The following is a 27,426-nucleotide window of genomic DNA, read 5'->3' as shown; positions in this document are numbered from 1 at the left end:
TATTTACGCGGCGCAATATACATTTTACCTTTGAATACGATTCTCTTATTTGTTTTGAATGAATGCAATGAAATTCTACTTGGAACGCGTAATTTGCTGTTTTGTGGTTTTATGGTGTTTTTATCCTAACTGAAATATGACTCTAATTCTATTGACGGTCAACTGTTTACTGATGATTAGATGCTGCTGACGAGATTAGAATAATGTGTTCATTTCCTGGATTATCAAACTGTTCTCCAATAATTGCTGAGTAATGTCTTACGACTTTTGCAGAAAATATTTTTTCTTTTCGCTATTCGTTTACAGAGTTGAATTGATGCAAGAATTTGCCATCAACGCTTAGTTAACATTCAAGAGGCTATAAAACGAATAAATCTATTAGCACTTTTGTTAAAAGAGTCACGTACTGAAACCAAATCTTGTACTTCTTTTGTTTCGCCATACATTTCACTATGTAAGAGAACACCATCATCATTTGTTATAGTCATTTTACTTAACAGCCTTACTAACCCAAAACTCCAAAACTTGTCATCACTCTGGATCGTCCGGAGAAGATTAGATGAACAAGTCTCTTTATTCAACATATGTAGAAGATTAGATGATTAGTATTTTCTAAAAGTTTAAAATGTGTTTAAGTCGATAGATTTGGTATAGATACTCTCGTTCTCTGTGAAACAGAATATGAGGAAAATTTAAATTTATTTGAAGCTTAACGAACCAATGAGATATTCCAGTTTATAACATTAAGCCCCTAGTACGACTTCGATAAATCTCCAAAGATGATCATTTTTTCTTACACCTCAAGGCCTCACGTCGTTAGTTCTTTTTTCATTATTTCAATACTCTGTTGTGTATTACAAATCAGTAGATATTTTAACAATTCATACAAATTCAACAACAAAACAGCATTTAAATAGGTTAATAAATGTATTTCTTGATTGATTCATTGGTGTAAGTGCAATGCAGCCATTCAACCGTATACAGTAAATGCAATTTTCAATTTGAACTAATGAAATGATATACAAAATAATATTTTATTAAACATGATTAGGCCGAAAAAAAAATTATTTAATAATATGTTTGGCTGTTGTTGTTTGAATCTGTATGAGTGTCTTACATTGAGAGTAAGAAAACCTCGGCGCAGACAATCGAAAATGTTTCTGGGATTTGTTATTATTTTCTAGAACTACATGCATAATAAATCATTATTTTGATTACTATTTCTTCTGGGTAATTTGTTTATTAATTTAAAATAAGTTTTTCTTCTTAATTTACCTTAACTCTTAGAGTCAACAATAGTAAGTTTTATGTGGTGAATTAAATGTAATTTCTGTAGCTTCTGGTAGAATTCAATTGAGTAAGTCATTGTATTTTGTACTCTTTAAAATGGTATTTTGTGAAACAACTTCTATATAAGTGATCAATTGAATGCGCTGAAAGAAAACCGCATACCTTACTGTCTATGGCTGACATTTATTCTTGAATTTTGATGTGTTCCATGCTAATACACTTGCCAGCGAACATGCAAAAACGAACGCATGAAGATATTATATACCTTTTTTGTACGTCGTTTTTGTATCATCAATCAAAAACTATACGTTATAGTTTTATCGTGTCTTCGTGAACTTGTGAAAAACGGTTTCAGTTGGCCAATTTTGGCGAAAAAAAATGGTTAAGAATTTATGCAGATCTGCCAACAACCAAAGTAAATTAATTCAAGTGTGATTGATTGAGCTTCATCACTTCAGTGTAAGACAAAAAAAAGAATTTAGGACCACACCTCCAAAGTTTTGAGATTTTTTATTTATTTCATAGCCAATTCCAATTGATTATTTTTCAGTAGATCAGATAGTTTTAACGTACAAATTTTTGTTGATACGTCGGCTAATTTGATAGAACTAGAATCATTAGTAATAGGTGACTAATGTAGGTATCATTAACGTTCGATGTTCTCTAAACAAATGTCGCTGTTTATCGTTAGAAAGCTTTCTTAAACGTTTAATGGAATATTAAATACAGCAAATTACGTTAATGTCTATCAAATTAACCTACATTAACTCAAATTGTTGTGGACGAACCTAAACTTTTACATTTCCGCAAGATATGTTCAAAAGGAATTGAATAAAGAACCAGAAAAAACGCAGAATAATACGCGTTTGTCTACCGATTTTCTTCGGATTCTAATCCACTGTAACAACATGATTATTTATAACTCAATGAAAGACCATTTAGCTTTATTTATCATGATAATGATTGATGGTTTTATTAATTTAACAAAGAGCATTCTTACTCAGCATTTTATTTCATTTTTAAATATAAACACATCACCGCGATTTACTTTTATTTAAAAAAAAAGCTACGTCTGAAAGAACCTTCTACGTTAATTAATTCTATGCTGTATATACAAGCTTGCACGAATACAACACGTTGTCTGTGAAAAATGAAAAACAAATTGCGCAGAAAATTACTGAATCCACAGGAAAGAAAGCTTTTATTGTCCGCACCCTTTATTGTTACATGACTGTGGTGATTATGATAACTTGATATGATAACACGATGTTACCGTCGTTTACACAACATACGTGCATAAAAAGAAATTAATTTACTTAAAAGGGCATTCTATAATGTCTTGTAATTACTAGTGTTATCAGCGCCAAGTTTCCACAGAAAATAAACATAGCATAAATCGAAAAGCATTAAACTTGTTTTTTTATATATATTTATGCTAACCCTATTAAACAGCCCAACCTTTTATTCGAAGCTTAACTCAAACAAGTTACGAATAGTTTCATTTCCGTTTGTAATTAAAACTGTCGGTTCGTTTACCTGCTCAACGTGTAACGACCTACAGCAACTGAACGCCAGTGCACCAAGTCAAACACCGATTAAATAGTAATTCTATCGCAGCCACATAGCTTTTGTTTTTAAGTTTTTGGTGGAGGAAAATTGAAAACTAGCACGCAAAAGTAATTTTAAAAACTTTGCATATCAAGGGAATTTACTTTTCTCGATTGAAAGTTTTTGCAATGAGTGCGTAATTTTCAACTTTAATGGATTTCAGATAGGATATTCGGATCTTACAGTTGTAATAAAAATAAAATATGGATTTTTTATGGTCGCCTTTTAGTTTATTATAAAAAAAAATGGTAAAAACTTTCGGTATATGAATGTTAAATAAAACTAATTTTTATTATAATTCCTTTAGCGTTATAACCGTCGACGATCTGACATTCTGTTTGATAGTGATTTTCAGATATTTTATGCGGGGTTATAGCCGCACGAACATTTTACTTTTCATTTAAATGTTTAATTACATAACTTGGAAGCTTTCAGTGATTACATGAAATGTATTGATATACGTTCTGTACAGTGCGCTATGTGAATGTGTGCAGTATGTAACAGCAAATTTTGCAAACTTTCAATGTTCGTGTTCGACAAAGTTATTTGAAAAAAAAAAGTTTAGTTAAATGAAATAATATTAAAATAAAAATAAAAACCGCGATCCAGCACAATTTAATCGTAACGTTGCTAAATTTAAATTTATCCGGCAATGAGAACTGACTTCACCAGAACTTTGTCTAATGACATTGTACCATTTTTTAGCCCCGTACGAAGTACTGGGGGCTTATAAGATTAATATGCCGTTTGTAACACGTCGAATTGGAAGCAGACAGTAAGGGCAAAGCATTTGGTTATGTTCATAGACTACGAATCCGCAATAAAAAAAAATGTCCGTCCGTCCGTCCGTCCGTCCGTCTGTGACCCCTCTAGCTTGAGTAAATCACAACCTTTTTTCAAAATTCTTTTTTTCCCCGATTGGTATCGAAAAAAGTAAGGTCAAGTTCGAAAATGGGCATGGTAGGGTCGGCCCCTCCAGAGCTAGGGCCCTATAGGTGTTTTTCAGTCTTTCGACGATATCTACCGAAATACACACGCAATAGCTGCTTGTAATATATCAAATGAAAGGTATTGACGAGTAGAACAAAGTTGCTGAACATTGTTTTTGGGTAAGATGCAACGTGGGCTTGTTGGGAGGGCTCAAAGGTCGTTACTCGGCCCTAAGTGTTTTTTGCACATAAATCGAGTAAATCTCATCCGATTTTGCTAGATTTAGTTTTTTATGGAAGGTAATTGAATACCGAAAAGAACGTGTCGAAAAAAGTTTCAAATTTGGGCCCTTGGACTAAGGCTGCTACGCGGCCCTAAGTGTTTTTTGCACATAAATCGAGTAAATCTCATCCGATTTTGCTAGTTTTTGTTTCATTTGAGAGGTAATTGAATACCCAATGGAAAGTTGGCAAAAAATTTTGGGTTTCTAAAATAATGTCGTAAATTGTTGGTTTTATTTGAAAGGTACTTCGTACGGGCTTTCGTAATTGCGCTATGCGCAATTTTAAAAATGAACAGTTTCAGTAAACTTGACAATGCCCAACTTGACTTGCATTTTGGTAACAGACGCATTAGAGGGTTGTAGACGTATTAGGGTTCCGGGCTTATTAGGGCTACGGACGTATTATGGTTGCGGACGAAATAGGATTACGGGTTGTACGGGGCTAAGTCGCAGCAAACGCTCCGACTGTTCTGATGCCTTGTTTTTACATGTTTTCGTGGTTGGATATCTGCTGTATCTCTTCTTTTTCGATTGAATTATTTTTCGATTTTTTCAAATAAAATCTTTTATCAAATTAACTCATAAAGTTGGAAATAGATGTACATGAAAACAGATTACAGTCGAACAAATTCCCATGCTAATAATATTCCCATCGAGATTCCCATACACAATTGCATTGAAATGGATTCAAAGTCAAATCAACGTTAATAAGTAAAGAGATAAATTTCAACTCGATAGCTTTGTACGTGATATTCAATAAATATGTTTTTTTTAAAGGTCTGATACTCTGGAAATCACTAATTCTTATCTTTCATTGATTTTAATGTGATGTACAGTTGCTACTTTCAAACTTTAAAAGTAGAAATTCAATACGTGATTGCACTGAATATAACGACTATTGTATATAAATATAGAGGTTTATCATTTTACTCTCTGTGCTGTAAATTAACATTCGTAAACATTTTTCTCTATTTTTAATAGAATTTTTTCTTTCTTTTTTTATAATAAAAATATGGAAATTTAATTAGAGTTGAGTCAACTGTAAAGAAACGATTAAAGAAATTAAAAACAATTTCTAACTTTCTATTACCGCATGATAAACTAGAACCATTTTCTGTATACAAAGTTGTTGATCTACAACCTATAAATGTTGATATGTCAAATGTTTAGTTCGTATTAGAGTGATTAACCTTTTATAGACGGTAGGCGAATCTGTTACATCTTTTGACTTAAATATTTTGAACAGTTTCATGTAATCGTATTTTTCGTACTAAAACAGAAAATGACGATTTTTCAGCACCAGTTCTAAATTTTCTTTATGAGCGAAGCGATTACGATTTGTCGTGAGAATGAATTTTTCCATGACTGATTGAACAAATTTAATATGGTGAATGTGAAGTTTGAATTTTTTCAAGTAAATTTATGTGTTTCGTCTATTTCAGTTGTCCTGTGCACAAAACGTTGTTCGTACCTCGACAGGAAATGGATTTTTTCAGCACACGTCTTTTCCTGTCTTGGTACGAAAAATACTATTACTTCATCTGCTGACCTAGACGGTCGTTGATTTTACTAGAGAGATTACAGTTTTCACTTATAATTATACGTCGGTGTAAAACTTGTCTTTTAGTGAAGTGAAGTCACCCAAACATGATCTATGGAGGAGTTATTCAAAATTTCAGAATTTTACGTAAACGTAAATTTAGTGAAAATGTCTCGATCATATTGGTGACCATATCTGATCGCAGTACAGAGATCTGCATGACTTCTCAGCTCGTTGATCTGAAGACGTAATTTTAAGTTTCCGTTCCTGTATTAGTCTTTTTAGTCACCTTTTTGTTGATCAAAGTTGATCACAGTTTTTGCCTGAAAACTTACAGTGCGTTTTGTGATATTGGCAGTTTGATTCGTTGCAAAACTGTATTGCAACGAACGTTAAAGCGCCCACAAGGAATAGCCCAGTGGATATTGCTGATTTGTATTGAATTTAGTAAAGGTTACGATTTTAATTATACAGACAACAGCAAGGTCTTCTGTTCTATTTACAGTTGATCTATGTAATCCTCAATGCGACGAAAATTTTCACCGAAACAATAGTTTATCTTAATTTTAATGGTTTAATTGACGAAGAGTTTTTTCTATTTGCTGCGTACAAACCACATTCGACCAATTCATGAGTATCAATATTATGTTGTTGTGTTGTAACCACAACTGTTAAATCTTCAAATTAAATGTTAATTAAATATATTTCGATATGCAAACTAATATTTGTACACTTTTACCATCAACACTTCAAAATAGAAGGCACATTACGCATGAACACAAAAAGTAATGTTTCATGATCGCAATGGACAGCGAAAAAAAAACGATTGAAACATTTTCAATTGAATTGAATGTCTGTCCAATAAAAACGTTAAACGGTTATGTAATTACATAGAATTATGTACAAGAATTTCGCTAAAAAAAACATAAATGCGAAATTGCGGTATATATAAAACAAGAATGAAAAAAAAATGTACTCTACTTTCAGTAGGTTATAAGTCTCGAATCAGATTTATTGAAAATTTCAACGTTTTTGTGTATTTTCATTTGCAATTAACTTAGTACGTTGATAAATGTATGGAGCAACAACATAATCTGTATATATTTAAAATTAATTAGACTAGACGCATTATACAAAATCGGTGTCAAGTCAGGCTAAATGATTTTGTTGTTTTTTTTTTCGTTGCATATAAATACAAAGTCGAATCGACTTGAAATTGTACATTAAACCATTAAAATTCAGATGAAGATTGGAATATTTACTATGGTGTTTATTTTACATATTTTAACGTCGCATATGTAGCGCTAATCGGTATATATTAACATTCTTCAAAATTAATATCTACTTTGCATAGAAGTGGGGCATCTAAACCTTGGTGTTTCTCTGAGTCTGGATTTTGCTTGAAAATAAATTCAAGTTTTGAAAATTACTTTTATCGGAGTAAAGTGATATCAGTTACGAGATGGAACATCATCCACAAATTTTTGCTCGCTCTGAATATTAAATTCATGTTTGACTACAAAAGGAAATGATAATTTAATATTTATGCGGATTTAGAAATAAATTGTCCCGTCGTCGTAACGACCAAAAATAGTAAAACCTGAAAAAAATCGAAGCTGACAAAGAGACTTTTCAGAAAGTCATCTGTTATCGAGACTACGAAAACGAAAATAGGAGTAGTATTCTGACTTGTGTTGTGTGTTCTATTAACTTGTTACAGACCATAAATAATATGACCATAAAACAAAAAAAGTAGACGATTTTCCAACAAACTGAAGGCCTTACTTTTAACAGATTTTAACAGAAAATAGTTAAAGGATTTATTCGCTGTATAGCATATCGAGACGCTAGACGAGAAATGCTAAAGAGGTATTGAACTAAAATGTTTATCACTGAATATAATGTCATAAATGACATTTTCGGTCTAAAAAGTTTGTTAATGATAAATAACCATCAACATGTTGAAAATAAAGCGAGTGTAGTTTTCTTAAGCAGGCAAGCCTTCCAAAGAATGTATAGTTTTCCTTTACGCTTACTTTCATTACAACAAATTGTATATTATGCACTGAAACAATTGTCTTTTGTTCAACGAAATTTGAATTATACTTGACGCCTAATCGCGGTATTAACACATTCATTGCAAGCAATGAGTAAACATCTAGTGAAATCAAATTGTTAACTGTTTCGCATTAAATGCATTAGCGCATATATGTGTCTGTGTTGTATTACATATATAACATTCAAAATATCATTATCATGTCACTCCTTCGAAATTAATTTGTAATAATTTTTATTTTGCGCCCATTTTTGTGAGAAATAACGACTTTTTCACATGTGTGATTTTTTTTTCAGACAACGTTACATACGTTATTAATCAATTATAATTGTTTTTAATTTATCAAAATCATTATTTTTTCTGTGCATTAGGTCAGTATATTTTCGTGATTAATTTTTGGTGAGAAAGATTTTAACTTTCAATTTTTTTTTTGTAACAACACGATTATTTTAAAAATATTTTTTTTTATTATAAGTGAAGTATACTTTGTTTCTACGTCGAAGACATCGTATGATATTGTTAAAGACCTAACGTGAGCATATAGATTGATAAAATTTGACGAAAAAAATATCCACAATAACTTCACATTGACTTTATGCTACATTAAAAACAAATCCGTACAGAACTTAATCGATTAATCAACATTGACATTTAAATAAAATAAAATAGCACCTAAAAATGACACAAAGAATGTCTAATATATGTATCTGGTAAACAATTGCATAATAAAAGTTCATGTCATATAAAAATACACTAAAAATTATTAGCGCAATTCGTACACCTCTGTGACGGTGAATAATGAATTGATATTGAAAATTTGACAATGTAACTATATGAAAATTTCTAAATTGCCGTTAAATTTCAAATGAATTGAATTTAATTGAATTATAGATTGTTCGTTTGCATGCCTGATTAAATCGTAATTTCTTTTCCTTTTAGTTACCTTGAGTTCATTTCGTTATTTCTAAATTTTTGTTTTTTTTTCATTTCAGGTAAGAAAACAAGACAACTAATTTCTGATTACAAATTTTATACTCTAAGTTATTGAGGTAAGTGATAATTTATTGACTGTTCGGCGGTTAATGTCATCTGTTATTGATGACAAAACCGATGAGGTAAAAGATTTTGTGCATTAGAGCGATCCAGTATTCTTAAAAGTTATCGACTAAATCAACATCTGTTGAAGTGAAAATATAATAGATAATAGAGAATCTCGCGAATAAGAGTGAATAGTGATTTCAACAGTTGAAAGGGCTTTTAAATGTCAACATAAATGAGAGAGACAGAGAGGGAGAGAGATAGCGATTTTCACTTGTACTTGGACGTCAAAGAAATTTAGACATAAATTTACTTCAGCTGTTTTTTTAGCTGGCCGTACATTCATACAAAGTCGGTTATAATTGTTTATATGGGTGAAACAGTTACACGTAGACGTGGTAGTAGTTAAACTGGATAAAGACACCTGAAAAACAGCTGAAGCAAATTCATGCCGAAATTTCGTTGGCGTTTCCTGTAATTATAAGCTAACGTAAGGCGGAAAACACACGAGCAATTTTCGAGGGGTAGCCGACTCGGGTAATTGACTACACACCCTCAAAGGAATTGCCGTAGTATCCGGTAAATAATTGGAATTGGCCGGAATTGACTGGAATTGATCGGAATTGGCAGTAATTGATCGGAATTGATAGGAATTGACTGGAAATATGTGGAATTGTAAGGAATTGAAAGTAAATGAGAGTAAATGCTGATAAGTGTGATTATCGGAAAGAAGGACCAGCGAATGCAAAACCACACTATTTCCTTTTTGTTTTAATTTTAAAAGCTCCCGCACAATAAATAACAGTGTACAGTGTTGATCAGTTCCATTTTAGAACAGGTCCAACGTCCTTTTATGTTCAAAATATGCACACTGAAGGATTCTTCTTCAGAGGATTCTTGTGAATCAGATACGGAAGAGTTTGAGCCGCAACAAACAAGTGAATATTCATCGGGGGAATGTTAGGCTGGAGCATTGCCGATGCGAAATGCTCTAGTTTCAAACCAAATTTACAAAAAAAGGCATCACCGACATCAACTTTTCAAAAGCCTAATATCTTACGATGTCGATCACTTGAACGAAACAAAAAATTGAGTGCTTTGGCTTTTGCTGACGTGTGCTGAACAAATCCATTTCCTGTCGAGGTACGAACAACGTTTTGTGCATCGGACAACTGAAATAGACAAAACACAGAAATATACTTGAAAACAAACACACTTAACATTCACCATATTAATCAATCGTATAGTCATGGAAAAATTCATGTAATTTCTTTCCCGCACCATAAATCGTCAAGAAATGAAGTTTTTTTCATGCCTTGGGCATAAATTACGGAATGTTTCTCGTAACTTAGGCCCTCAGCATGAAAAGTTGTATGTCGCCCTCACTTCGTTCGCGCTACAATCCGCGAAATTGCCTAAAATATACCGTCCACAACATATACGTAAAAAACTATTCCTGCACGATATATAGTTCGGGAAAAACTGACATTTCCTAATGAAAAATCATGTCAAAATATGTCATATTTCAGTTGTCGGATGCACAAAAGTTTTTCGCCATTTCCTGGCTTTGTACGAAAAATACTATTTATCTAAAATAAACAATGATGTGCGATGTGAAATCATTTTAAACAAAACTGCAGTCAATTGGACGGTTTAATCTAAATTGAAATTGAAAAATCTCTTCTAAAAGTATGAGTAAAAATTAAAGATTCTAACAAAATGAGTCACAAACGTAGGACAACATAGTTGTTCCAAATTTTATCTTGATATAGTCTGACGATTCTTTTTCCAAAATGCTCAAGGGTTTAACTTTGACTTTAAATTTATATCTACAGCCTGGGACAGTCAAAAAAGTGCATTTTTATTCTATACGTGTTTCATCGATTTCAGCTGTTTTGCCATTGTAATTTGTATTGTTAAAACAGCTGAAATCGATAAACAAGAAAATCATAAAAATGCACTTTTTTGACTGTCCTTGGCTGTATTTGAAAATATCGAGCAATTATTTCGAAAATTCAAATTCGTGGAATTGAAGGAATTGATTGGAATTATAGGAATTGAAGGGCGAATCCGGCAAGTAGTGGTGTTAATCCGTTAATTAAAGAAATAAAAGGAATTAAGAGCAATTAAAAGGAATTGACAGGAAGTACCTTTAGAAATTGAAAGGGTATTGAAAGGGAGTTGAAAGGAAATTGAAAGGAATTGAAAGGAAATAGAGCGAATCCGGCAATTAGACGAGTTGGTCCGGTAATTGAGGTAATTAAACGGAATTGAAAGGAATTAGAAATTGATTTGCCACCATTTTGGCCAGTCGGTTACCCCTCGGCAATTTTGCATTGATGGGATCGACAATAATGCTCAGTTTTCCATTGTAATTCGATATTCACCACATGCTAAACAATTGAAAACGTAGCATAGTTGTTGATCCCGTCAACACGAAATTGCTCGTGTGACTTTCGGCCTAAATCTCTCTATTAGTTTTCTGTCTGTAGTTTTAGTCTGGCGTTACGCATGGACGAAGTTGTGAGATTTTTTTTTTTATTATTTTCTGTTATGGCTTCTACCAACTACCAGAAACACTAGTTACGTGGTCGAAAGGGCTCGACTAAACGCGGGAAGTTGTATTTAATTTGTTTGGATGTTTCTTGAATGCACAACCAGATCATAGTTATTTTAACGATGTAGATACGTGTTAACAAAAATGTTTTTTTCGTCATAATTCATTACGACAATTGAGAAAAAAATAGACAATTGAAATAAAAAAGAAAAATAATTGTGCATCAAGTACCGGCATCAATTTCTCAATAGAAATCTCCGAGCTGAGTGCTAAATTAACGATTATAGTTTTCACTTCGTCTCAGAATAGAACCTGGTTGTTGTTGCCGTTAACAATAAATCTTTTTTTTAGTACTAAACCAGCTTGGAAGCATACATTATACCTATGTCTTTTTTTTAATAATTTTCACGAGGTACTCACAATGTATTTAATCATGACCGTGTAAATTGGATATGTTTTTTCTTGTTCAAAATTTAATCTGAAAACCTGAAAAGCATTTCCTGTATTTTAAATGAAATTATTCGAAGAAAGACTGCTGCCAACAAAAAATACATCTTTTCGCACTTTTTTTTCCAGCCTAACTAACGAACATTAAGCGTCACATTAATTAATGTGAAAAAAATAATAATAAAAAAACATCATCACCTGTTATGCTAAATATATTAATATCATATATCAAGGCAGAGGTTAGTTTGTTGTAAAATACGAGTGCAAAAGAAACTGGTTAGGTGGTTTGGTATGTTGGCGTTCATTTATTATTGCATTAAATGAACAATATTAATGGATGTACACGGACAAATATGCTGTCAGGGCCGAATCTTAAGCGTTCAACGTTTTAATATTTTTTAAATTTTCTTTTTGCTCATCCACCAAAATTGAACGCAACTTTCTTTGTCTAAAAGAATGAACATTATAATGATTGAGGTTTGCTACTTCAATTGTTTAAATTATCCCAATTTTTTGACACCAAATCTATCACTTCAAGTATTTTGATCATACATTTTGCTAGAAAAGACAATTTTAACCAGAGCTCATTCCTTCATTTCTCTTATTGCTGTCAATAACAGATGACTGGTCGACCATCTGGCTAGTTTTGCAGAATGTAGAATTTGAACAAAGAAAACCTGACTGGTGCTTATCCGAACTATTGAATGTAATAAGGTGGTTACATACTTTTCTTGCCGGTGACTCTATCAGATAACTTCTACAAGTTCTCATTTATTTCGTGTTTGGTTTATAAAAAAATATTTTTGGTAAAATCCTTAAGTTCTTACGAGACAAATCAATTGAACAGTTTGCGCAATTGTTGGAAATTACTGAGATATCATCAAATGACAAAATCCGTCCCTGCATACAGATACGTTCCCCTCATATTATTAAACTTCTAAGACTGTTTCGTTTCCAATATGACAGGAAGTCATATGGTGAAAAAAAAATCGAATAAATTTTACAACACATTGAACTCAATTTAAATGTTAAATAGTTCGCAATGTATTTAACTACAAGAATCATAATTTTTAAAATGATTCTTTTGTATAATGGCGTTCAGCATTTTGTCTGCTGTGCTGGTAATTTGTCAGAAAATTTAATAAGATTTTTTTAGACTTCACTTTGACATGGAAAAAAGCTAATCGAAAATTCTTGATAAAAGAACAGAAAAAAAACAACCAAACAGCTTCTGTACATGATTCAATTCTTATTCCATCATATATATTCTGATTTAGTATTTTACTTTTTTCAATATCTGTAATAGAGCATCGCACTAGGAGCGCTAGCCACTCGTTACACCGAAAAGCAAAATGAATTATTTATGCGGTTAGTTTGAAAGCGACAATGAACTTTAATGCCTTGAAAATGAAAGCAAAAAAAATGTTTTTGTTGTTGGCTATAAAGCGTGAACTTTTTTAATGCTTTTTTTTGTTGGAATCATTTTATTTGCTTAATGTCACCCGTTCTATGGTTTGTCACGTTGTTTTATATACAATAACGGTACAGTGTAATGATGTTATGGCATTTTGATTTGTTCAACATGTTCAAAAGTATGCTTTGCTTTGGGCATAATAATAATGGTGTCGTAGAAATGCCTTGGGATTTTTCGATTGAAAAAAAATACTTTGACGACGCATTTGTCTTGAGGATTTTCCTCTTATTGGTTGGACGGTGAAAAGATTGAAAACTTACTAAATTACAATTTGCTGAACTACCAACCAGTTTTGATGATAGTTTTTTTTCGGTATACGTAGTCAACCTCATATCTGTATGATCGTTACATTTCTTTCATCATTTTTTTCTTCTTCTTAAATCCTATTGTTTTACTTAGTTATTAAAAGAACGTTTACTTATCATGACCCGTAATTGCATTGTCGTTTTCCGTCTGTAAGTTTTTCCACCAACAGCATGGAAATCTAAATTCATCATGGCATGACATCACTTGCAACGTACATTCCATCCGTAATCATTTAATTTCCCATCTTAAATGATGCATGTTTCTTATATGTATGTCTGACTGGCGTAAATAAACACACATCTTTCATACGAAAAAAGAAAAAACTTTTTTTATTATATTCTACGTTCTGCATAAACACATTTTTCATCTTTGTTTCATTTATTATTTGCTTTATAAATTATCATAATGGTAATTTTGTATTACTCATTTCAATTATATCTGCTGGATGGCCTGTTGGCTGCAATAGTGGACTCTTAAAATCCAATTACGATATATAGGCAGATGGTATACAATTTAAAGAAATCATTTTAATTTTATGGTTATTATGCATTATGATGTGGATTATTGTTTCAAAGAATCATTAAGCATCCGCCAGCATTCGTGGCACGAAAAATCCCTATTTTATTTACAGAATATTTTTTTTTTGTCAAATGTACAAAGGATATCTAATAATACGGCTAATATTCTGACTTGTAAATTTCCTAGCATTAGAAAAAATATCTTCGTTATTATTCTCTCAGCATGGTCTTTTGTAGAGCCATTGGGTTCTATTCTTGATGTGGCTGTTAACTGCATTGATCATCAGTAGATATTTCAATGGAGATTTTTATTATTTTCCCACAAAATCTAAATAATAATTCACATGTTATACGATAACTATCATTTATATGGTTTTATTTTCACGATTGCAGCATAAAATATATATCGACAGAGCTGATATGATAATCTTCACTTATATTCTAAACTGAACAAGAACTGTACGATTCCAACAATATAACCATATCATAAACATAAATTGAATTAAATAAATAAAAACAACATATTTTCGCTATATTCTAAAAACAGAACCAAAGTGTTTTATGTTGCTTCGTTGCTATAAAACAACACCGACCAAAACCAAACAGTCCATAAGGCAACTTTTAAAGACTATTCAAAAACAAAACGAATATAAAAAAACGAAAAATTCTATCCAACTGATCGCTTGTCTTTATATGGAAGATTTTATGAGAAATCCTATCGGTATTATATATATTATGATTTATGTTAAACGTGTAGAGTTGACCGCTATAGGTCGTTTTGAAGATTTTATGTCTCAAATGCGTGTTTTGCCTATTTACTTTTAATGTTCCGGCTTTTCATTTGAAATCTTAAAAATAATTGTAAATATAAATGGGGTGTACGAACGGCTATATATTGATGTTTCATTTTTTATATACCATGCAGACAATTCGATTTAGTTTGGCTATCTCTCACGATTATTGGTTATGATTATCTATCGATAAATGACTGAATGTGAAAGAATTTTGATGATGATATGGACTACAAAGTTTAGTCACGTTATTGTGCTTTGTTTTTGTTGTTGTGGCCGATGATTTTTCAATCGATATTTGTCGAATATAATATTCTGTGTGAATAAGTATTGGTCATGATCACATGAAGTGAATAATACTAATGAACTCAAAATCACTCCCAAGCGGATCGATTCAAACATCTTGGTGTCAATTACATTGTCTTAGATTTTTGATAGTTTTGTTCTGCAAAAAGATTCACAAAAGACTCACAAAATTCAAAGGTATTTGAAAGCATGTCCATTTGGTGCCCTCTAAAAACACAAAGCCAATTTTTACCGACTTTCACAGTCAAATCATAATGTTCGAACCATGACTGCCTTTCATAATGTCGTGTAAGAAAATGTTCGATGTCAGAAAATACCTATTCCAAGGCTGAGACAATAGTCAGTTTTTCACTGATAAAAAAGAGTTGAAAATCTTACCTGTTGCAGGTAACTTTGTCTTCAGATAGCCTACAATAGCTGGCTCAGTTAGAGCTGCAGGAGGTAACATAGATTACCCGGAGACAAAGTTACCTGCAACAGGTAAAATTTTCAACTCTTTTTGTGTGTGTTTGAGGCTATTTATTTCTATTTTAAAGTTTTGGAGAAAAATCACATCAGGAATTCTATGAAAATAAAAAACCAGAAAAATTAGCCGAAGTTTTAATAAGTTCTTCTTTACAGTTTGGTTTTCTAAAAGCTACAAAACATGGTATACAAAACTGAAACAAATAACTTTAAAAAAAACCTCTCAACTGTTTCAACTTGTAAAAGAAATGGAAAAAATAAAAAATATTAGAGCTTACCTGTCGTTACTGTGAACAGTGCATAAGAGAAAAAAATGTAAGAAATTGTAGAAATAAAACACATTATAATGCATGCAAATTGCTGTACGTGCACCTCGTGTATACCTTTATACCTTTTATTATTAAGGGTGCATTGAACTGAACTTATGGACATGCAACCTTTTTCCAAACACAAAAAAAATAAAAGTTCTACAACAATAATCTTCTTTCAGTTCTTTGCATTTTATCATCTGAGTTCTAAGCGAGGTTCTTCTTCAAAGTTATTTTTATTTACCTTTTTTATGTATAAAAAATTACTTTCGCTGTGTATAACAATGGTAAATAATAGATGAGAAGACGTGATGTTTAACAAAACGTAGACGGTCTATTATAGGGCAAATCTTTTAATATGCATAGACGAAGTCGAAGATAGATAGAGCTCAATGTTGTGCTACACATTAAATGAAGCATCATAATGGACCTTAGGTTGTTTTTCTTTTACAATTTTTCAATGCAGTAAATATTCATGATTTACTTTTTATTATATTTTATTTTGTACATATAACTGAATGAGGCGTGAAGACCAGGGTTATTTTACCGTCTTCCTGTAGTTTTATGTTAATGTAAAATATTCTGTAAATGATATTGGCTCTGTCTGTCTACGTAGAAAATGAATTGCAGTACTTTATTACTGTCATTTTCATGTTCGTTCGTTTGTTTGTTCGACTATTTTCTGATGGGTTTGTAAGAAGTCAGAGTATCTAAATATAATCTACTATCATCTCTCTTCAGTCGTTAGTTTTGTTAGGAATTACTTTTTTTTAAACTTCCAAGTGGTACGTGGTACAGCCGACAGTGTTAATCAATGGTTTCCATTTTTTAACTTTGCCTCTTCTCTGAATTCTATACATCACACTTTGAATGACTAATATTCTCGCTATTGTTCTAAAATATCTTTCATTACTTGTTGAGGTTTCAACAGACTTTCACCCGTCCATAAATCCGAGTATTTATTAAGCACAGCAAAAAGTATCCGTAAATCATTCGTGATACAATAAAGACCACAAAGAAATTGCCTTCAATTAGTAAGACATCTTTTGAATCGTATTATGAATTAAGTCAGGTACAAAATCAGCATACACTACCGACTTTCATTTTGATAAATGACAATAGATATTTATAAAATTAATAAGTTTTAAATAATCCGTATAGAATTAAAAATTAACCGTTTTTTCATGACCACACGATTAATAAACTGAAAACACCCATTCTATTGTGCTGAGATTTCTTGAATGTTGATTTGGAATTGGAAACGAGTGCGCCAAAATCATGAACTTAACATAAAATGTACGAATTTATGGTCTCACGACCGAGGTGTTTCATCTGATCAATCTGAAGTATTAAGGTTACAAATGACTTGTGTCCAGCTGTTACTTTATTAATAAGTACACGACTTGTTATAACGTTAGGTAATTGTATCTACCGTTTTTTTTTTAATTAGCGGTTGCAGCCGCATCTCATTGACAAGCTACTAAATAAATTTTTTCAAAAAGCCACATGTATTAACTACGATATGTGCGGTTTATATAAGAGACTTCTTGCAAGTGCCTTCCAAAAACTCCACCGAACATTTCTCAGTGAAATTTTAACCCCGGAAGAAAGTGGGTTTGATGATTTGACATGAGACTATTTGCAACCAAAGAGATGAAATTGGATTAGTAACAATTTATGCTTACAAGTACATAACATATGTATGTGTTTACATAACAAATCATATTGTATAAAGACTTGTGTTACCGCAATTATGAAAAATATGTTCTGTGACTTACTACGAATTTTTGAATACTGCTAATATTGGTCGGACCAACGTCTTCAGAACTCCTGACTGCTATGTATTTTGATCAGAGTCAAAATGTTACTCAACTTTGAGCATTGTGTATTTGGATAGGGACAATGTTTTAGCTTCTCCAAACTGCTGTGTATTATGGGTCGGACGAAGATAATGAATAATCAACACTGTGGTTGTGTTTGATTATATAACCGTTAGATTTGACGACTATTCATCATAGGTCAGAAATTTTACAAAATTTTCTCCCAGCAAATTTGGTTTTCTCCCATACAAATTGGCATAAAGTTGATACTTACTTTTGGTATTACACTAAATTTAGTATCGACAAGATACAAGTGTTCTCCCAAATTTTCAAAATTGATGCTATATCGAAGAAGACTATGTAAGATTTCCATGCTATTAATATGTTATCAACAACAGCGATAAAATCAAGCGACCAGTTCTGAGTAACGTGATCTTAAAAAGCAAAATCCATATTAAATAAGACGAAGTAAAAGATTTCAATCCCTTGCAAATTTGTGGATCAAATGAAGTAATAGATCCGATAATTGTATTGCTTAGATACTTGCCATCTGTGAAAGGTTAACATGCAATCAAATATGACGATGGAATATGTCGTTAATAACAACACCGCAGCAAGTTTGCAAGCCCATTTCAAATGCCATTTAAAACATCAGCACAGCAGCACGAGTTCACTGAAAACATGATTGTTTGGTACAGTTCCACTCATTTTTGATTTACAATAGCAAATATGTATGCGATGAGTAAAAGCATTACGTATGTAAAACTAAATTAACTATAGACAAGTAGATCACGATTTAAGGCCGAATAAACTTCATTGTCACAATAAACATAATTATGCGATGGATGATTATTTTCAACATGCATCACATCAATTATTTATTTTGTTACACTAACTTCAAGTGTGATCTGTAGATGAGATAGCTAAACAAGTACCACAGATGACTTACATAGTTTATTAAGACAAGACAAAAAATTGGAATAAATTTCAAGTTATGAAATATTTATTCAAATAACTCATAATGTTACATTTACAAAATAGTGAGTAAAGATTGTACTCGAATACACAGATGAGTGCAATATAGAAAGTATTTGTTATTTTTTTTCGGTCTGTCGTTATCGAGATCGTAAGTACACTTAAGCATTCAAACAAATTCGTAACACTCATTAATTTAATTTAATTTTGTTTAATTTAAATTTCCCATACGATGTTTTAAGAGGTGTACATACAGTACACACAAAAAACACATTAAATTTTACGTGTACCCGTTTTTATGCGGAAACATGATCAAATTTATCATTATTAAAATAAAATTAAATCAAAAAAATCATTTGTATCAGTCAAAAAAATATAATAGACACAATGATTGGCGCTGATATTTTGTTGTTTTACAAATGTTAATTATTCATTGAATACAAGCTTTTATTATTGTTGAACATATTGCTAGAATGCTAGCCAAACATCATGCGTTGGTTAAAAAAAATGGAAGGAACAAATTTCATAGTAATAATTCACCGCAAGAACAATCTATTTTATGTCATAAATTTTTATATTATGATTCCGTAGCGAAATAAGAATCGATAAACAAATCAAACGTTATGTAATTTATTGTCGACTGGATATCGTCGAAACTTTCTTGCCAACAATCAATCAACAAAGTGAAAACAATGTTCGTATATTATAATTGAATTACTCGTTGAATTATGAATTATGCTATTGAATCCGATGTGAATGCATCATTTTTCTAGCAACGATTGTAGAAGGTACAGCTTTTTCCGCAGACGACCTTAGCGGAAAATGAATATCTTTTTTTTCCTTCGAGTCTCGGGTACGTTTTGGTTGCAACAGTACAATTTAATGACTTAACAACGTATATCTATCGCAATAATGTGAGAAAATGTATTGTTAAATTGTTAAATTTTTTCGTTTTATTTCCTTTAACAACTTAAAGATGGTAATTATTGTTTAACTTTTCATTTATTTTTAATTTTAGTGTTTTTCTTGTTAATTTCTTGATTTTTGCTGTTGTCGTAAGCAATATATAAACGTAAGTAATGTTTAATCAAACCTTTAAAATGAATTTCAAATACCGCGGCTGTATTGTAATAGATCGCAATGTTAGGCCATATATAATACTCGCGTCTACCAGTACCTTACATGATATACCTTTTATAAATGCATGTTGTGATATTAATACTGTATGCCTTTTGTAAAACTTTTAACATTTTCAAAGCTTATAAGTACATCAAAGATGAGAATTGAAATCGCGAAAGTGAAACTTTATATATATCGTGACTTTGAAACACATCAACTTCAACAACCTCAACGTGGAACGTGTAATACTCTCAATACAAAATACCTTCGGTGTTTTTGCAATTTTTTTGTTTTGTTTTAACTGAACATTTAATTTTATAAGTTTGTGCGCACTTTTTTATATTTCAATTTTATTTTCAATCAAAAAGCCATAGATTGACTTTTAGATCAATTTTGCATACGTGAATAGCGAACTATGTTTGTTTTTGAATTACATGCTTTGTAAGAACGATGAAGAAAATTAAATTGAATATCTAAAGCATACCGCTCGTAATACTTAATCCTGGCATGTCTCTATCGAGAATTAAAGAACCTAATCAAAACAGATTTTTAATAAGATTTTTTTTTCTATTGAGAAATTCTTTGTGCTGCTGGTATAGGAAGTAATTATAAGTTTGCAAGTTTATTATGGACTAGCGTACGAATAAAGAAAATATGGTAAGTTCATTTTCAATGGAGATGGCGATTCACTTTTGCAACGGCTATAGTTACCATTACGTACAACAACAAAAGATTGAGCGATTATAAGCAACAGTTTAAGTTTAAAAATCGTAAAATATATTTTAAAAAATGAAGTACAAGATTTTTAATCAAACATCAGACAACACTTGGAATAATAGAAGTAAAAGATTCAATGATTATGTAAAACTAAGTGTCTACTAAGAGTGGACTGTAAAAGTAATATGATCGTATGACAGGCTGGAGTTTTGATCACCGACTAATAGTTACTCATTGCTACTACTCCACAACTCATTGGAAATTTGTTGGCTCTTAAAGATTTTTTTTTATTTGAAAACGTCAAGAAAACCATTAAGTTTGAATATTAACTTTTCTTCGTTATGAAGCTGATCCCGTTTTTAGAGGAGAGCATGTCACTTCCTCAGAACCTACATCCTGTCTTGCATTTAACCTCTCAATCATTACCCAATTTATTCTTAATACATACTCAGTGAGTATTACTTACATATGCGGACCTCCACCCACTATTTTATGTCAAAGATGAAATGACGTCTAATTTGAAATTATAAAACTTATTCCGGCATTAAAATTTAAAAATTTATTCATTGAGTAATTTTTATTTACTCAGATTGTCTGCCGAGCCCATTCAACTATGGTATGTCCTTCACAGATGAGTTGCAAATTTCTTTCTTCACACATCATTACAATGACAATTGAACAACCACATGTCTATTTATTATTTATTACTATTGTCATTACACTATATGTATGCAGACCTGCACCACTAGCTAGCTAAATATATACGTACACGTTTACGATCTGTTATTAAATTTCATTTTTCCCGCTCACAACAAATTACAATTATGTCGCCATTCAAATTAAAATTAATTCAACATGAAAAATAACAGGAAAAAAATATTTAACTTCATTAAAATTAATAAATATAAAGCATAAATACATAAATAATATAATTTCAAAATGATTACACTTTTGCGTCCATGTCAGGTATTAAAACCTATTATGTTCAATGTACAATTTTTGTATGACTTAACTTTTATATGCCATACACATCAAGAATCCGTTGATGAGCATAGAAGAAGACGTGTTCTTTAAAGAATTATAAATGATTTTTTTTTCTCTCTGCTTGTGCACGTTTAGAAGCATAGCAGAAATTTATGCAAGAAGAAGAAAAAAATCATATTAGTCGCTATTTAAAACCAGTTCTGTTAATAATATAAACTATACCTATCCCATATAATGTATATAAGTCGATCTTGCTACCGGTTTTTCTTTATTAAGTGTTTTTCTTTTTTAAGTTTATGTTAAATTAGTGCGCGAGCAATTCACCATGAACCATTTAAATGTATGAAATTGGTTTGATATTGATGATTTTTTGGTCCATTGTTGGCTTTACTTATATGTTTCGCTGATGAAAGACTTGAACGTTTAATTGATGGAAAAGCTATTCGCAATACGATTGCTTCATTCAATACCTATTGACGTTCTTTATGTGGAATTTGGAACTGTTTTATTATACCTATATGTTCCATCGATTTTATTCGGTTAGTCATCTGTTATCAAAAACGACGACAGACGATAAAAATAAGTGGTTAACATGGTCTTATATAGCGATGAAGTAAAAGATTTTGCGTCAAGAACTGTACGATACTTTCAACATTAGAAGTAATAGATGTAATGATACGCTTGCCGTTTATAAAAGTCTAAAACTGTATTCTACCAACAACCAAATGCACGAAATTGTTTGATCTCATATATATTTTCTCTTAATGAGTACCTATAAGTCAATAGACGGATAAATCATACATGACCTACCTCAACGAATCCAAACAGAGGAAAAAAGTGTACGCATAATAAATCATCATTTATTTAAGAAATTTTAAACATAAAAAAATCCATTTTTAATCATAAAACCAACGCATTAATTTCAAATAAATTCATACAAAAAATATGAAATTTAATTTTTTTTTGTGTTGAGAAACAAGATTTATTGAGGTTTATTTTTGTGTTTTAATGTCTAATTGAATTTTTTTGAAATTAATTTAATATTAGGTCTAGTTCACTTAATATACGGGTCAGTAGCAAAAATGCTGCTTTTTGGCCTAGAAACCAGCTGAATTAAACTGATTAAACTGATGCAACCAACTCATATCCTTCCGTTATATTATATATTTAAGTTAACTTCCTGGACGTCAAGCTACATTTAATTTGACAATAGGGATGCTATACAAACATGGACTGGCCTTATCTGATCGTAATCTAATATGCAGAATGAAGAAGGCATTATCAAATTACATTCGATGGTGTTTTTTCATCTTTACAAAGTGTCTGTCTGAAAGTATCATCTTTCTCTTCTCCTTCTTAATGCATTCTTCAGATATTGCGATCAACAAAACAATGGTTATCAAATTCCAATACCTACACGCATCTGCTACTTTAAATTGCAAAACTCTGCACGAAATCAAAAACTTGTTATAAATTTCGTTCGTAAAAAATTCGCTCGAAAATTAATCATAAAAAAACTTCGTTATCTCATTTTTACCAGTCATTAATTTGTGGAAAATGTTTTTTTGATTGCATGAATTATGTGAAAGGTGCGTGCAGAAAATGCATAAAAAAATATCCAACAAACATCGTACCATTATGCAAACATGTTGTGGTTTGGTCAAATTTACGGAGAGAAGACCTCGGAAGAAGCATTAAATTGTTTTAGTGGCTTTTCGTATGAATAAACCAAACTTACCTTGAACTTGTTTTCTTAGGACATTCCAAGGTCGCCGTTGGTATAACGACCTTTAGTTCTAATATGTAAATTTTAGTGATTTAGATCGATGCTTCGGCATACATAATTCAAATTCGCCAAGTGATCCAGAAGTTATAAACAACAATCATCTGTTACATCCATATACGATCGATGTGTTTGTTCGAAAACCAATTTTTTGGGTCATTACTTTTTCTACGAAATTTCTGCAGACGTAAAAAAATTGTTCACATTGCCTCATTAATTGTATGAATTTATAAGCAACATTTTATATCAAGACCAAAAAAATAGCTAACGTCTACACACGCTTCCGTATGTAAATAAAAATTGGACAATCATCAACATCTTCAAACCTGTTCTATAACAAACACGAAGAATTGAAGGAGGAAAATTTATATACACATTTTGATGAGATGAAAGTTAATAATTGGCAAATAAATTAACTTGTGGAATGTAGACTTTTAGCTCAAAAATGAATATTTGACGAATTAATTAGACATCAGTTGATTGAGACCTCGAAGATGTTGCCATTTTTGCTTGTTAAAATTTGTTGATTTTAGATTAATTTAATGAAGTATAAAAACAACATAATATTAACAAGATCAAATATAATGGCTTGAAATGAAACATATTTAATATGACCAGGTCACTTCCATTGTCCAGTCTATGATTGAGCATTCACTTCTGTATTCCGTATTTTACTTTTGTTTAAAGAGGCAATGTCCCTGGATCAAGCATATTTCCATCAAAAACTGAATGTTAATACATTTTTCTAAAAATAATTAAATTTATAATTTCTAACAATCACACGGATAGTCTAATTTGTTTCATCTTGTTCGTTATTCATTTTTCATTTTTTTAATTGGATTTGATGTACAATTATAAGTGTAAAAAAAAACATTTTTAATTTCTTAATGAGCAAATAAATTTCAGAATTCTTCACAGAACTTGCACATAAAATCCGTTTCGCGCCAGTTAAAAAAATATTCTTTTTTGAATTGGATACAACTCAAAGTGTTCACAATTAATAGGATGCTGAGCTAAGTATTTGCATTTTTGAATTCCATTCATTACTCTTTCAAAAGTAACAACTTCTGTTTTAATCTTGAATACGGAAAAAAAGAGTTCAAAGCAAATTTATTTGGAGAGTGATTAAAATTTTATCAAAGTCATTCGAATTAATATAAGAGACACTGTTTTTCTCATCTTATTGAAAGTAATTAAGGATTTCAATGCGCGGTTGTACATGTACATGGAAAATGATGAGGTGTAGCGTATACACGATTAATTTACAAAAAAAGGTGAATCGCTTCTGGGTAAATACTTCAAAACAATACGAATCATTAACGGATTACAAAAGCTTTCCCTTCTGTATGTTTCAGTAACGTAGAGAAAACAATTCAATTTCAACCCATATCATTCAAAAATTACTTAATTCCATAAATCCAGTTAGAAAAAATTTATTTCTCAGTGTTAATGATGCACAGTGTGAATTTACGCACATTCAAAAATTAATTTGATTAATTCAAACTTATTTAATTTAGCGGAACTAAAATATTAAATCGAATACAATTATTAAAATGTATTCATCAATTAATCGGTCACTGGTGTTTCTGTCTATAATAATAATGGGCAAAGATAAATAGATAAAAATGTTTTATGAATCAAATACAAATGAAGGCAAAAAGCAGTTATGTGTGGATGATATTTCGCATAACTTTTCACTTTTTTGGGCTCATCGTATCACTTAGCTGTTTATAAATGATTCAATAAATAAAAAGCCATACAAAAAAATTAACAACTTTAATCAATCATTTAATTCTACTCATTCCTTTTTCTGTTAAAATTAATGATAGCTTTTTTAGGCTTAATTATTTTTGGGTGTATAATAAATCAAAAAACCTTTTTTTTAAGTTGTTCTGTATGATTACCATGGGTTCTAGAACATCAGACGGTTCAATTTTTGCTAATGATTACATGTTCAAGTCGTAACATCACGCGATTCGATATTGATAATAGTTTCGATGATAATGCAGTGCATTTGTATCATAAACGTAAAAATTTTTAAAAAGGAGGAAATATTAACCTTTCACAAATGACACACATATTTCGGATTAATCATTAAATCTATTCTTTCAATGTTGTTCAAAGTATAACTTTGTGTTTGATCAAAAATCTTGTACTTCTTTTGTTTTAACATTCATTTTACTTCGCGTATTTTCAACAGATTGAAATAAAAGATTATTTATTTAGTGCCAAAATATCGCGACTTCGTCGCTTATTTCCAGCTCACTATAAACAAAACATTGTTCCTATCTAACTGGAAGACTACATTATGTCGTCACTTATTTTTGTCAACGTTATCGATAACAAATAACATAGTCCATCAGTTGTGTTAGATTATTCTGGTACGTCGCTTGTCTTGCTTCACTTAAACAAAACACGTCAGTATCAGATATACAATGTGCAGGTGCAGCTTTTCAAAACCAAAATGCCCTTCACTCCTTCCTTACACCAAGAAAAACAACGAAATGCACAATTCAACAGCTGGCGCAATTAATCCAATTCCGTTTTTCATTATCTGAAATGAAAACCTTGCAACAATAACAGTCACACATCTGAATAGAGTTTGTATTAAAACTAAAAATTACAGATTTTCAATTATAAAATAATAATTCATTGAAATAAGAATGCAACTACATAGTTATATGTACGTGGAATCTATCTTGATTACACAAATGTGTAACTAGCGACTTGATGAATTTATTATAAATAGTAAATATTGTCATGACGACGTTAGTACGTTGTTGGATTTTTTTTCTCTCTACTTTAATTAATTAATTAATTTGAATCACACATTGTGTTCTTGAATGAAATACACATGCTACACATTATGTTTTTTCATAAAAAATAGCTGTTGTTCGTGAACATAAACAAACTTACGAGCTTTTGTTTTTAGTATGAAGAAAGTCTGTATGAGGAAAATATTAGTTCATTGTTTTTCGGATTAACAATCGCCTGTTATATTTATATCAAAAATATTATTTTCAATTAGACCTGATTACTGTAAAACTAATTAATTAATTAATTAATATTATGGTAAATAATCTTGGAGAAAGGTCATGCACACAGCGCTTGAATTCTTCAGCTTACATCATTTCATTTTAAAACGTTGAATTATGTAAGACTCTTTTATTTAAAAAAAAATTCATCTGCATGATTTTGATTGCTTGTTAACCTTGTTAGGTTTGTCACAACAACACAGACCGGTAGCCCTTTAAAAAAAACGTTTTGAACCTTTTTCGCTTCGTGCATTAATCTGATGACAAACAATATACCATGAAAATGTTAATGAAATCAATATCGTCATCATACCAAAGTTTATTCCATTAAAATGTAAACTTTTAACATTAACATCGCACGACCTGTGCGGCTTATTAAATACCCACTCGTGTAGACGTTCCTATCGCAGTTATAGGTTTTTTATGGTGGAATTGTTTATTTTAATCATTCTAAATCGATTGTTCATTTTGACATTTTTGTTATTGACAAAATCATTGGTTGATCAGTCAAAATTATTACATCATTCATCTCATAAGCGAACCATTCAATTTTAATTTTACAGAAATATTCTATAATAAGTCAGTTCACTAAAGTACCGTCCAATAATGGAAGAAGTGAAGTCCTTCCATTTATATCGTTAGACATAAATATCGGCAAAATCTTGGTGGCTTTTAATTCAAACGTTTATATAGCTTACAAAATTATTCCTCACTCAATTTATAAATAAATAAAATATTAATTGTGCACCAATCCACTCATCATTAACAAACATTTCGTGCTACCGAATAATTTACCATCCTTTGCTAAAGAACTTTAATCAGTTACTTACGTTAAACATATACACCGTAAGTCTATGAAGTTCAAAATCTCATTATTTTGAGTCGGTCGCTGCTGGATATACACCATTACATACACACAATTAAAAGCTATATCGAATGGAAAAGATTGAAAATGAGGATGCAGAAACGTTTGCAATGGCTACAATGTTAAATAGTTACAACAATGATGGCAGTTTCGATTCAAATAGAATTAATCTTTAATAGAAATCGTTTATCTTTAATCTTTTGATTAAACT

The 27,426-nt window shown here is 31.0% G+C and overlaps 1 protein-coding gene across 2 annotated transcripts in view; it reads left to right on the top strand.

Moving 5' to 3' along the window:
- LOC119081745 overlaps nucleotides 1–27,426 on the top strand; it is a 67,441-nt gene that overhangs the window by 28,615 nt on the left and 11,400 nt on the right. The window lies entirely within an intron of this gene.

The sequence above is a fragment of the Bradysia coprophila genome, unplaced genomic scaffold (assembly GCF_014529535.1).
Source record: "Bradysia coprophila strain Holo2 unplaced genomic scaffold, BU_Bcop_v1 contig_358, whole genome shotgun sequence".
In the NCBI taxonomy this organism is placed as follows: Eukaryota; Metazoa; Arthropoda; class Insecta; order Diptera; family Sciaridae; genus Bradysia; species Bradysia coprophila.
This window is presented reverse-complemented; position numbering and strand designations above follow the sequence as displayed.